Source organism: Crocuta crocuta, unplaced genomic scaffold, assembly GCF_008692635.1.
Source record: "Crocuta crocuta isolate KB4526 unplaced genomic scaffold, BGI_CrCroc_1.0 scaffold44, whole genome shotgun sequence".
Classification (NCBI taxonomy): Eukaryota; Metazoa; Chordata; class Mammalia; order Carnivora; family Hyaenidae; genus Crocuta; species Crocuta crocuta.
The window spans coordinates 5017501-5030301 of record NW_027530179.1 but is presented as its reverse complement, the minus strand read 5'-3'; the positions used below and the strand labels follow the sequence as shown (position 1 = coordinate 5030301).

The window sequence follows — 12801 nt, the reverse complement described above, 5'->3', positions numbered from 1 at the left end:
TCCTAGAAATAAAAAAATAAATAAATAAAGTTTATCAAACTGAATTAAAAAAAAAAAAACAAGAAAAACCCCCAAAATGTCAGAAAGACAATACTTAGAAGCCGTGGCAGACGGTGGGAGGGGCAGTTGGAGACCCCAAAGTGGGGGCCCACTACTTTTCTACCTCACAGATGCCAGGCCGGCTGGTGGCCCTGTCTCCAGGGCCTCTTTCACTCTCCTGGGTGATAGTTTCCTGCTCTGCCTCGGTGGGCCCAGACCCACGCTCCCCAGAGACCAGGGCCCTCCCAGCTGAGAGCCCTCAGGGGCCTGACCTGGTTCCCCGGCCAATGTCACAGAAGCAGGTACCGGGATCCTCAGCTTGGTGGTGCCCAGCCTGCCCAGCTGCCTGGCTCTGCCCCACAGTAATACTGTATTGGGAAACCGAAGCTCTGGCCAAGTGGAGAAACACTGCTCCCTCCCTAGCTTTCCCAACTTCCCTCCACCCTGCCAGGGCTAACACTAGTTAACCCCTTCCTGGGGAATGGGGGAGGGGCCTCCTCCAGGGGGTGTGGGGTCTGGGTGGGTGCACACAACAGGGAGAGGGTGAGGGCCTGGGGACTCTCTGCTGTGCACCCTGACAAATCTCTGACTTTCTGAAACTCACAGCCCTGTCTTTCCTCTGGGGAAGAATATCCAGGTGTGGCTCATATTCTGGGGAGAATTTGAGGATAAAACAGGAAGAAGTTGGGAAAGACCTGGTAGATTGCTAGACTGTTATCGCACTGCCCGCCTCTATCTCTGTGGGTGCTGTCAGCCTGGGATCCAGCTCACCTAGGGTAAAATAGGCAGAATGGGAGTAGGCCCTGGAGTTGGGTCAGGCTCAGTCAAGGAGGGGAAGATTTGATTTGGAAAAAAAAAAAAAGGTAAAACTAAAAGTTCTTAACCTGTGGGCTTTCAGTTTGAGGGAAAGAACAGTCTTGTCTCAGGTCAGCAGTCTGAGGGAGGAGACACAGTCCTTCCTTCAGGGAACTCCAGTCTGAGGGAGGGGACACAGCCCTGCCCTCAGAGAGCCCCAGTCTGAGAGGTAGACACAGCTTTGCCCTCAAGGAGGCCCAGTTTGAGGGGGAAACACAGCCCTGCCTTCAGGGAGCCCCGGTCTGAGGGGGAGACACACCCCTGCCCTCAGGAAGCCCAGTTTGAGGGGAAGGCCTGTGGAAGTCTATTTCCTTGATTCTCCTCCTTGGGAAGGTAGCTACAGCAGGGCCCTGGAGGCTCTAATCTAGTCTGACGAAGATTCTGGCAGGGCATTACCACCCCTTTCCCTGCAGTATTTGCCTGTAGCCTCAGGCGGTATGGTCTGGAGAGTACCAGGGAAGTCCGTTCCCTCAGCCATACCTGCTGTCACCCTGCTAGCTCTCCCTGTCATTGGCTGACCACAGGTCCGAAATCACTCCATTAAATCCCTCCTTAGAGTTTGGGCTAGAAGGGATGTTGGAGACCTGTGGGTCCCAGGTCAGAGGAGGAAACTGAGGCCTAGAAAAGAGATGAATGCTTCCCGAGGTCATACAAAGAAGTAACTGCAGACCCTAACTCCTCTGCTCTGGGGCTCGATGGAGACTCTGGCGGATGTGGGTCTACTCAGCACACGTGTGAGTGGGAAGGCACTGTAAGGGTGTGTGTGTGCGTGCACGCGTGCATGAGTGTGCATGTGCGTGTGAAGGCGGCAGAGGTCCAGTACAAGCTGTTCTGGGTTCTCTGTGAGGGGTCTGGCTGTCTGTCTCAGTGCAGGGAGGGCAGGGACAGGCCCGTTCCAGGGACACTGGACAGGTCTTATACCATCCCCAGGCCAGGTCCACCCGGCCCAACCCTCTTGGGACCCAGGGCAGAGGCCAATGAGTCACAGATGACTCAGGTGCTGGAGGCCACAGCCACGCGTGGCACATGATAGCTGAGAAGAGCCAGGCCTGTTCCTGGACAAACAGGTGACTTGGCAGGCTGACACTGTGAGTCTCCTTTCTAGAGGAGAGGAGGGCTCCCATCCAGACTCTGAGGCTGGGCCCCTGTGGTGGGGCTTTCCTTTCCTCCTGCACCTTTGATCCACCGGCGGCCAAGCGGTCCTCTAGGGGCAGACGCGGAACTGTACTGAGCCGTCCCTGCTCCCCCAGAGGTATAGGATTAGGGTCACTCTTAACAGGAAGGGGTTTTCCCTGCCCCTGAGGAGCCAGCAGCCAGCAGCCAGCAGCACATGGCCCTGCCCTGTCCCCAGGCAGCGTCTGACTGGAACTCCAAAGCCTTGACCTGCTGCTTGGTCCTAAGGCCTGAGCCACGGGCTGAGACAGTCTGCGGTATGGACACCATCATGGGTTTGAATCTCACTCTGTGACCTGGAGCTGCACCGTCTCCGCTTGAGGGTCTCAGTCCCACCCTCCGTGCCATGAGGGGTTGCGTTCGAAAGTTCGGTAGTTTTCTTCGGCTTCTCCGCGTATCAAGGCTTGAAGGCTGGGCTGAGGGCAAGGCCTGAAAGACGCCCTCTCTCTCTCCCCTGTGCTTGAGAGGGGGGTTGGGGAGGGGCTGACTGGGGATGGGAAGTCTCGGCCAGGCAGGGCACGCCCCAGGGTCTCTGTCCACCTGAGACACCCTCCTGATTACAGGGTGAGCAGCCACGACCAGACACTGTAATCTGTCATCCTCGCTCTTGCCAAGGGCCTGTTGCAGCCTTTCCCAGCGCTTTTCCCAACCATTTTCTAAGAACTCTGGGAAGGGGGAAGCCCTCACCCCCATGGGGTGAGGCTGAAGACAAAAAGAGGTGAGGAGAAGGAGGGAGATGAGGAGGGAGGGAGGGTCAGTCAAGGGGTGGGAGGAGAGAGGGAGGGAGAGAGGGTGAGGAGCAGAAAGGAGGTGTGAAGGGAGAAGAGAGAGGTGTAGTTCGACAGCAGAAGATTTTCTCTGGTTGGCAGACTGAGGAAGACTTAGAGGGGGAGGAAGGGTGGGTGTCCATTCTCTGTCCCTCAGACCCCAGCTTAGAAGGCCTTCCTCTGACAGACACCCTTGCCTCTTTGCCTCAAGCAGCAGCCTCCTCCGCCATCACGTCTTACCATTACGCCCTTTAGCGAGGAAAGGGTAGCTCGAACTTGTCACTTTTGGGCCCCAAATTCCTGCGACAGCTCCTCATCTCCCTCCGAGTAAAAGCGAAGGTCCTCACATGGCCCTCAAGCACCTCCATGATCTCTCCCCAGTCTGGCTGCCTCTCTGATTTCCATTTTCAGCTCCTCCCCTTCCACTGCTTTAACCCCACGGGCCTTCTTACTGTCCTGCAATCAGATCTGGCATGTTCTGGCACCAGGGCGTCTGCACGACCTTTCTCCTCTGCCTGGAATGTTCTTTCTCCAGCTACCTATGGGACTCACTCCCTCACCTTCTTTCAGGATTTTGCTCAAATACCACCTTCAAAATGAGTCCTCCCCTGAGGCACCTGTTTAAAATGGCAACATTAGCCCCACACTCATCTCTTACCTTACCCTTCTCCCGAAATGTTGGTCCCTTTCTAATCCTCTCACCTTATAAAACGCACTTATTTATTATGTTCCGTGCACTATGTACTGTCGGTCTCCCCGCAGGCAACTAGAATTTAAGTTCCCCAAGGGCAAGCGTCTCTGTCTGTTTTGTTCACTGATGTAGCTTAAGTCCCTGGAACAGCACCCAATGCATAGTAGGTGCTCATTTATTGAGGGAGTGACTAGCGCTCACTCTGTTGGAGGGGCCTGTTCTCTCTGCCTCTGCCGCTCATCCCCACTCACCCATCCATGTCTCTGTTTATAATCTGACCCCCCACCCAGAATGACAGTTCCATGAGAGCTGGGGCCTTGTCTACCTTCTTCCCTGGGGTACCCCCGGCACCTCTGGCACAGAGTAGGTGCTCGTTAAATATTTGTCTACCAGATGGAAGGGACCTGAGGCAGAGACCAGGGAGAGTAGGAAGGCAGGACAGGGACCAGGAACAGACTCATATGGTGGGGGGAGGGGGGAGTTCCTGCAGAAGAGGATGGAGGGGTATCCATTCGTCACTCTGAGGCCCCTTAAGGATCCCCCAGTCCGAGTGGGGGACATACTCATCCAGGCCTGTACGCATCACAGACACACACAGCTACACACACACAGACACAGACACACGCACATCCAGGGTGATCACACATCTGTGTACATAGCAGAGAGGGGGAAAAAAGGCCAGAAACTATACGGCTAGATTGATGATGGCATCAGCCGTAACCCCTGGGGGCTTTCTGGAGGAGGCGGCCTAGTGCTAGAGTGGCACATGAGGAAAACCATTTGACACCTTCAGTCAGAAGTAGATAAGGACCATGTGGAGGGACTGGGATGGGGTAGAAAGAGGAAGGATGTGGCAGGGATCAGCAGAAGCCTCAGGCAGAGCTGAGGCGGGGCTGAGATGGGCTGCTCAAGACCCCAAGGGCTTAGGTTTGGGGTCCAGTGGGGCCTTACAGGATAGAGGTGGAGGAAGAGGCTGGGTTTCCCAACCAGGATCCCTAGAGGAAGAATCTGCTGCCTTTCTCTGGGGTTTGAGGAGATCGTCAGTGTCACCCTGCGGCCCAGGAGGCTCCCAGTGGGAGCCCTTGGCTGCAGGGTCGAAAGCCTGCATTTCCCTCAGAAGGTGGCACCGAGAGTGTGGTTTTGTATTTGATCCCAGCTGGTCGTCTTTTCCAGAAACTCTTGACTTCTAAAAAAGAACCATGCCCAGATCCAACGATCGCACTTGTGTAACATGGAAACGGGCCGAGAGAGTGAGCAAGAGTTAAAGAACCACAAACATCAGGCTGTCCCGCCAGCCCCACTGCCCCCTCCCCTGGCCTGAGAGAGAGGCCTGGCCGCCGGCCGCACGGTGTGGACAACCCAGAAGGAAAACAGTTTTGAAATTCTACTTGTGATGGATATGCTTCTGGCCATTTGGGCCATTTTTCAGAGCCAGGCCTCTTCTTTCCCATCTTCAGTCACAACCTCCTTTGAATTCTTTGAAAGGCTCGATCTTTTGTTATCATGTGGACACACTGTTATACAGCCCATTAAATGGAACAGGTCTGTGAGCAAAGGACATTGAGCTTTTTTCCTGAAATACGACTGGTAACCCTTGGCTTCCTCTGTAACCTGTTACTTTCCTACACCAGTAAAGGGTCCTGCCGCCCCCACATCGCTCAGACCCAAAGCCTGGCTTTCATATTTGATCTCCACTTTTGCTTGATCCCCACATCCAAACCCATCAGCAATCCTGGGGCCTGTTCGACTTCAAAAATATTTCCATCTCTTGTCCACTCTTCCTCCCATCTCTCCTGGGCTTTGCGGCTTCCTCGTTCCCCTCCAGTGCCTCCAATTCGTGCCGCTCCCGGCAGCCAGGATGAGCTTTGACACAACACGTGGGATCATGCTGTCTCTCTGCCTACACCCTCCCCACTCGCAGCATCGAGCCCGCCCTCCTCGCCAGCCTCCTGACACCTCTTCCTCCTCCTCGAGGCCCTTCTCGCCCCCTGTACACACTGACCCTCCTGTTCCTTGAACATATCAGTTTCATGTCTGCCTTGGGGACTTTGCACTTGCTGTTCCCTCTTTCTGGGACATTATGGCTCCACCCCTTCGTGTGGATGCCTCCTCCTCACCTTTTAGGACTCGGCCCAAATATCACCTCCTCCAAGAGGCCTCCCTTGAGTACCATCTCTTGACAATATCACTTACATCAACAATTATGTCACTTTTTAGTTTCTCCTGCTAAATTTATTCTATTTGTTTACTTGTTTATTGCCTTTCTCCCTCTCTAGGATTCCAGGAGAGCAGGAACCTTGTCTGGGTGATTTACCACCTCATGCTCATGTCTAGTGTTTGGGGTTCAATACATGTTTGTTAAATAATTGAATGGACAAACGTTCCAACTCTGCCTTTTCTAAACTTGTAGGGATTTTGCAACTTCTCTTACATAGTCAGGAGCCCGGTAATCTGTTTGCGTTCTCATTCCAAGGATTTTAGGCTTGCTTGGCCAATCAAGACACCGCTTATCAATTCTTGGTGGTCCCATCCCTGCCAACAGGGCGCAGAGCACACGGTGGGTTCTTGGGGACACATTTGTGGGACTGGGTTGGGGAATTCAGCCTGGCTCCTGTTGATTATCCAGGTGACTTCAAGCAAGTCAAGATATCTTTTGCTGTGTATATTCTGCGTCTGGAAAGATAAAGAGGTTTGTACAGATAGTCTCTAAGATTCTGTTTGACTTTCAAGGACCAGAATGGACTTAACTAGCTCAGGGAGGTTTTGTGCGTTGGGAGTGGGTGGGGGTAGGTGGTGAGCAGTTTGGAGGGGGGCTCAGATAGGACTTCCTTCCCAGGGCCTTGCAGACTGGCTTTGGGGGACCCTTTGGCTGAGATTTGTTCCCTGAAGTTTAGGATTTGCCCCTTGTCGTTTCCTGCTTCCTGGGGTCTGTGGCCAAGGAGGCGTGGCTTCAGGACTGTGACAGCTCCTCTCTTTTTCTAGTCTGTCATGGTGCAAACATCTACCACCGGAGGCAAATGAACTGCTGAAATTACTCACACGGACTTGGGGATATGCCAATGAATGTATCTGGGGAGAGAAAGTCCTTTGTTTTTGCCTTCTCCAGGGATCTGTGACCCCTAACGGTGAGGAACCCATATTTAGAAGGGGGACGAAGATGAGTAATAGAAGGAGGAAGAGGAAGAAGAGAGAGTACCCTATTTCCCAATTTTTTTGTGTCTCTTTTGGACCTGTTTCCTCCTCAGCAAATTAGAAATTTGGCTGATACTGGAGTACCATCCAGGTTTTAGAATCATGATGCCTACTTTAATTTTAGGTGCCTTATCTCATTCATTCTTTCCAAAAGCTCTGTGAAAGGGTTCTCTGTAGGCATCCCTGTTTTCCAGATGACAAGGTTTTGGTGAGGTTTGGTGACTGGCCTGAGGTCCCAGAGCCTGTGGAGGGCAGACCAGGCATGGAACCCGGCTTCTGTCTTGGGGGAGGGGGAGGGTGTCTCCCACTGGCAGTCCGGGCCAAAGAGAGTAAGCAGAGGGAGGATGAGGAGGTGGAGGAGGAAGAAGAGGTCATCCCCAGGTGGAAATCTCAGTTCCTTCCATTGAATCCAGAAGGCCTCCTGGAGAAGGGGGTGTTGGGGGAGCAGGGGAGCTGGGCTGTGGAGTCAGGGAGGCCCAGGCAGCTAGAAGCATCCTTTCTGGTGGGTTCTCAGGTATTTATGGCTCTTCAGATGGCTGGAATGCAGGTGTGGGTTCGCTATCGGACTTTGGGCTCTGCCGCAGGCCCCAGGCTGGGGAGACTTTTCGGAATGTGCCCCTTGCCTTTCAAAGCCACCTTTGGCCTCACCTGCTGTTTACCCTCCTCTTCCTCCCCCTCTACCCTCCCCCCCCCACCCCTTGGCAGCCTGAGCCAGTGCCAGGAAATTGTTGGTCAAAGGTGAGGTCACCAAGAACCTGGAGAAACAACAGGTCCTCAATAACTTTGTTTATCTGCCTTATAATGTTCCTCCTGTCCCTTCTCATGAACTGTGTCTCCTGCTCCCTTAGAAGCTCAGACTCTACAAGCAGTTTGGGGATATTTCTTCCAGACTGAGCCTTCAGAGATGTTCCCCACTCTTCAGGCTATGTGGCCACCTGAGTTTAGAGGCCGGCTTCCTAGTGAAGCTATAAGCTCCTGGTGGGAAGGGCAGTGTTTCTTTACCATTGTATCCCCAAAGCCCGCTTGGGACAGCGTCTGCTTTAACCCATATGGGTGAATGGAGGAATGAGCCTAGTGTCCTGGGTCTACAGCTCAGAACTCACCTCCTCTAGGAAACCTCCTGGGATTACTTCCACCCTGTTCTTATCAACCTCTCACTCCTATCTTTGGTCTGCCTGTCTATCCTGTCCCGACTTCTACTCACTGTTGTTTTTATTTCAGATGTATATTAACCACAAGTGAGCTCTGCGAAGGCAGAGACCGTATCTTCTAATTCTCCCGTGTGGCCCCCTTAACCCTCCTAAGGCCAGTGCTGCTCACACAGCAGACCCCTAATTGATGCTTACTAACTAACTGACCTGTGGGATCTGGGCCAAAGTGGGGGCCAGGAAGGTCAGATTATTTCTCAAGGTCACCCAGCTTTTGAATGAAAGAGCTTGGGCCTGCCCTGGCCTAACGTGTCCATCATTACTCGGACCTGGGGCTCCTTTTGTGTGTAGTGCTGATATTTAAAAACCATCTACCTTTATTCATTTTTCACTCAAAAGATGTCTGGCCAGAGCCTTCGATGTGTCAGGCAAGGGGCTCATTCTGGTTCTCAGAGTTGGAGGCAATATAGTTCCTAACCCCAAAGAGGTGCAGTCCCCAGTGCTGGAGCCAAACGCTGGGGCAGTCCGAGAAAGCTTCCCCGAGGAGGCGGCACACAGGCCCTTAAAGATTCCTACACAAACCATTCATTCGGTGTAAGCTGTTTAAGAGAGTTCCTGCCCATCTCCATTAGCCTGTGACCCGACTGGGGGCCTGGTTCATGGGGAGCAGGAGAATGGAGGCCATTTCCTGCATCAGCAACCCCTGCTCCATCTGGAGCCGTGCACACCACCTCGCAACGAGAGGGCCCGTCCCCTGCAGGCAGACATGCTGGCTCAGAGATGGGCAGAGATACTCCGGAGGCCCTGCAGTGACTCAGGGTAGAACCGGGTCCAGAATCCAAGTGCTCTGACTCCCACCCAGGCTCTCTCCCAGAGATCGCCCACCTCCCTTTGCCTTGACTAGGCCAGTGCCTTCGCGGGGCGGCACTCAGGCTCTGGGCTGGGTGCTAGGCACACATAGGGTGGTGCTTACCAGTGTCCCCTCCTCGCACAGTGGCAGATGTCCACTGAAAGACGGCCCCGGCTGAGACACCTGTTGGAAGGAGGCGGGGGGTATGAATGAAGCCTAGGAACTGGGACAGAGAGGATGCCATTAGAGATAGCATGCGTGTTGGAGACCTGTGTGCACAGCCGAGTGAGTTCCCATTTCTTGGGAGCAGGGCAAACCTGTCGGAGGAAGGGAGGGGGAAAGGGACTTCCTGGCTGTGGGCCTGCCTGAGCAGGCTGCCTGCGGCTCCCAGGCCTTGTTTTCCCCAGCAGCCTCAGGGCACAAAGTCCAGTGGGGTGATTGTGTCATCTCTTCCCAGGGCAGCCTTAAAGGGCCAGGACCTTCTCTCGGGGCTAATGGCTACCTGTCTGGTCACCAATAGTTCCAGATGTCAGTGTTTATGCGGATGGGTGGGAGGTGGTGACAGAGGGGTGGCCTGGGGCGGGCCTGGGGAGACACCTGAAGAGGAAGATGGTGGCTCCTTTGAACACACCCTCTCAGAGGCTTCCTCCTCTCCCGGCTGGCCTTGGGCCACGTGTGTCTTTAAGGGCAGACAGCCCAGGGAACTTGTGAGCCCAAAAGGGAGGGTAAAGTCCAGGGCGCTGCTCTCCCCCAGCTCTGACAGGAGAGCAGTTTGGGAGAGGAAACACCTGCTGGGCTTAGGACTCCCACTGTAGGGGTGGGGGGGTCTTCTAGCCAAACGAGAAGGAAGAGCATGTCTTGGGATTCTGGCAGGTCAGGCCTGGGCTAGGCAGGTCCCGGCCCCTCACCCCCAACCACCAGACATACTCATGTCCCACGCACTTGGAAGATACCCCAGCATCGCCCCAGCCTGACCTGGCGACACCTCAGTCTTTCCATTCTCCATCTTTGTCCCACCCCGCCCCCCAGTCTTGAGAAGCAGAATAAGTAATAACACAGTTACAAGGGCCACCCTTTGTTGGGCCCTGGGGACATCTGCGCATTCACTTGTAATCCTCCAACAGCCCCGTGAGAAGGGTGCAAATCTCACCCCCATGTTTACCAGAGTGCACAAGGGAGAGCTTATGTAACCGCTCGAGATCACACAAAGAGCCAGGGGCAGAGCGGGACCCGACCCCTGGTCCGTGTTGCATCAAAGTGTTGTACGTTTTGCCACTGTGGGTGATGGGCTGCGGCCCTGCTATTTCTCAGCAGGCCGGCTTAGCCAAGCCTCCAGCAGGCGGGCTTTCAGGGGTTGCCCCATCCAGCCCGGGAAAGGATGGATGAATAAGCAAAACGCCGCCTCTCCAGGCAGTAGAATATTATCCAGCCCTCCAAAGGACGGAGATTCTAACCTACACCACACCGTGGGCGAAACTTGAGGATATTTTGCTAAGTGCACTAAGCTGGTCACAAGAAGACAAATCTACAGGAAGAGAGGGATTGGGCCGCAAGAGCCCCAGCCGTCAGCGCGTGCCAGGATGGATGGGAAGAGACGGGAACCTAGCGGCCCTGAGCTCAGCTATGTTGGCCTGTCTGTCACCGCCCTGGGCTCCATGGCTGCATGTGGCTGTGACTTCCCTGCAGCCTGGGGGCTCCTCAGGGGACTCTGAGGGGCCGGCCCAGTAGCACAGGCCTGGAGGAGCAGAGGGATGGACAAGATAACCCTCCCAGGAAAGCCTGGGGAGGACAGGGCCTGTCCCCACTTCTGAGAAGGCTTTATTTACCTCAAAGTTTGCTCTTACTTCTTACTCATGGTTCACAGAGCTCTTCATGACCACGTTTGTCTTTTCTCAGGCATTTAAATCTAATGACTTCCATCAGATTCCTGCCTGTGGCTTTTAGCCATTTTCATCTGGCTCAGAGAAGGCAGGCGGGTGGCCTGTGCTTTCTCAGGCCCTTTGCACATGCGGTTTCGTATGAGCACAGCAGAGCAGGTCCTGTTCATCCCGCCAGACAGATGAGGACACTGAGCCCCGGAGCGAGGAAGTGATGCATCCGGAGCCCCACCGGGGCTGGTGGCAGAGATCAGCCCTTGCCTCACTCTGCTTCCCCGTGTGCTGCTCCTCGCTCCTCGCTGCCTCGGCTCCTGCCCTGCCTCAGGGAACGTTCTCATCTTAGCCTCACCAGCGTTGGAGTTACCCTTGGCCTCTAATTCTTTTACTTGATTTTTGTTTATTGTGGGAAAGTACACTTCACATAAAATCGACTGTCTTAACCACTTTAAAGTGTACGGTTCGATGGCACTAAGTGCGTTCATAATGTTGTGCAATCATCACCGCCGTCCTTCTCTGGAGCCTTTCCGTCTTTCCCAACTGCAGTTGTGCGTCCATCAAACACCCGCGCCCCTTGTACCCACACCCCCGCTGCCCCAGCCCCTGGCAGCCGCCATTCTATTTCCTGTCTCTATGAATTAGACTACTCTAGGTATCTCATGTAAGTGGAATCATGTAGTATTTGTCATTTAAAGATTTTTTTATTTTGGAGAGAGAGAGCGGGGGAAGGGTGGGGGGAGGAAGAGAGAGGATCTTTTTTAAAAATGTTTAATGTTTATTCATTTTTTTTGAGAGACAGAGAGAGTGAGTGGGGGAGGGGCAGAGAGAGAGGGAGACAGCATCTGAAGCAGGCTCCAGGCTCTGAGCTGTCAGCACAGAACCCTCTGTGGGGCTCGAACCCACGAATCATGAGATCGTGACCCGAGCTGAAGTCGGACGCTTAACCAACTGAGCCACCCAGGCGTCCCAGGAAGAGAGAGAGTCTCAAACAGGCGCTACGCTCAGTGCGGAGCCCGACGTGGGGCTTGATCCCACAATCCTGGGATCATGAACTGAGTTGAAATCAAGAATTGGATGCTCAACAGACTGAGCCTACAGGCGCCCCGGTATTTATTTGTCTTTTTGTGACTGACTTACTGCACTTAGCAAAATGTCCTCAAGGTTCATCCATGCTGTAGTGTTAGGTTAGAATTTCCTCCCTTTTGAAGGCTGAATGATACTCCATGGTATGTATAGACTGCATTTGGCTTATCCATCCACCCGTCGATAGATGCTTGGGTTGCTTCCATAATTTTAGCTAGTGTGAATAACGTTCACCATGTCCATGCAATGAACTTGGGTGTACAAATATCGTTTTGAAACCCTGCTTTCATTTCTTTGCGGTAATATACCCAGTAGTGAAGTTGCTGGGCCATGTGGCAAGTCCATTTTTAATGTTTTGAGGAGCCACCAAACTGTTTTTCACAAAGGCTGCACCATTTTCTGTTCTCACCAGCAATGCCAATTTCTCTGCATCCTAGTTAGCTCTTGTTTTTTTTCATGTTTTAAATGTTTATTCATTTTTTTGAGAGAGAGAGACAGAGCGTGACTGGGAGAGGGGCAGAGAGAGAGGGAGACACAGAATCTAAAACAGGCTCCAGGCTCTGAGCTAGCTGTCAGCACAGAGCCCGACCTGGGGCTTGAACTCATGAACCATGAGATCGTGACCTGAGCCGAAGTCAGACGCTCAACTGACTGAGCCACCCAGGCGCCCTGACCTTTCTTCTTGATGTCGTCATGCTTGGTGCTGGCTCCTTCACTTGGGGTTCCAGTGTATCCCATACTAATGTCTCCTTGCATCGATGGCCAGGCTACCTGGCTGACCTCACCCACTGACCACAGAGCTCCCTAAGGATCAGGCCCCAGTTGAGGTTGAGGGTTGAGGTCAGCATGGCCAGCACCAGCACAGGGCCTGCACAAAGCAAGTGCTCTGCGTGTGTCTGGTGAAAGGCTGAAGATGATCTGTGATGACATGTGGGCTGGAGGTGGCATGATGGGTGGTGAGGAGCTCCTGGTGCTAGGAGACTGGGTGTGAGATGGCCATCCAGGACGGGGAGAGCAAGATGGCAGTGAGCACGGACTCTGGACCTCGTTCAAATCGTCTTCTTGGCAGTGCAGCCTTGGGCAGGTTCCTTAACTCTTCTATGCCTCAATTTCTTTGCCGTCTTTGAAA

At 53.7% G+C, this 12801-nt stretch overlaps 1 long non-coding RNA gene across 1 annotated transcript; it reads right to left on the bottom strand.

Annotated features, from left to right (window-relative positions):
- Positions 1–5738: 5738 nt before the first annotated feature.
- LOC144232079 (uncharacterized) lies at positions 5739–9069 on the bottom strand. Its single transcript, XR_013335307.1, has 3 exons — positions 8985–9069; positions 8839–8898; positions 5739–6198 (listed from the first exon to the last, which is right to left on the bottom strand). It is a non-coding gene; the product is annotated as an uncharacterized LOC144232079 (long non-coding RNA).
- Positions 9070–12801: the final 3732 nt, after the last annotated feature.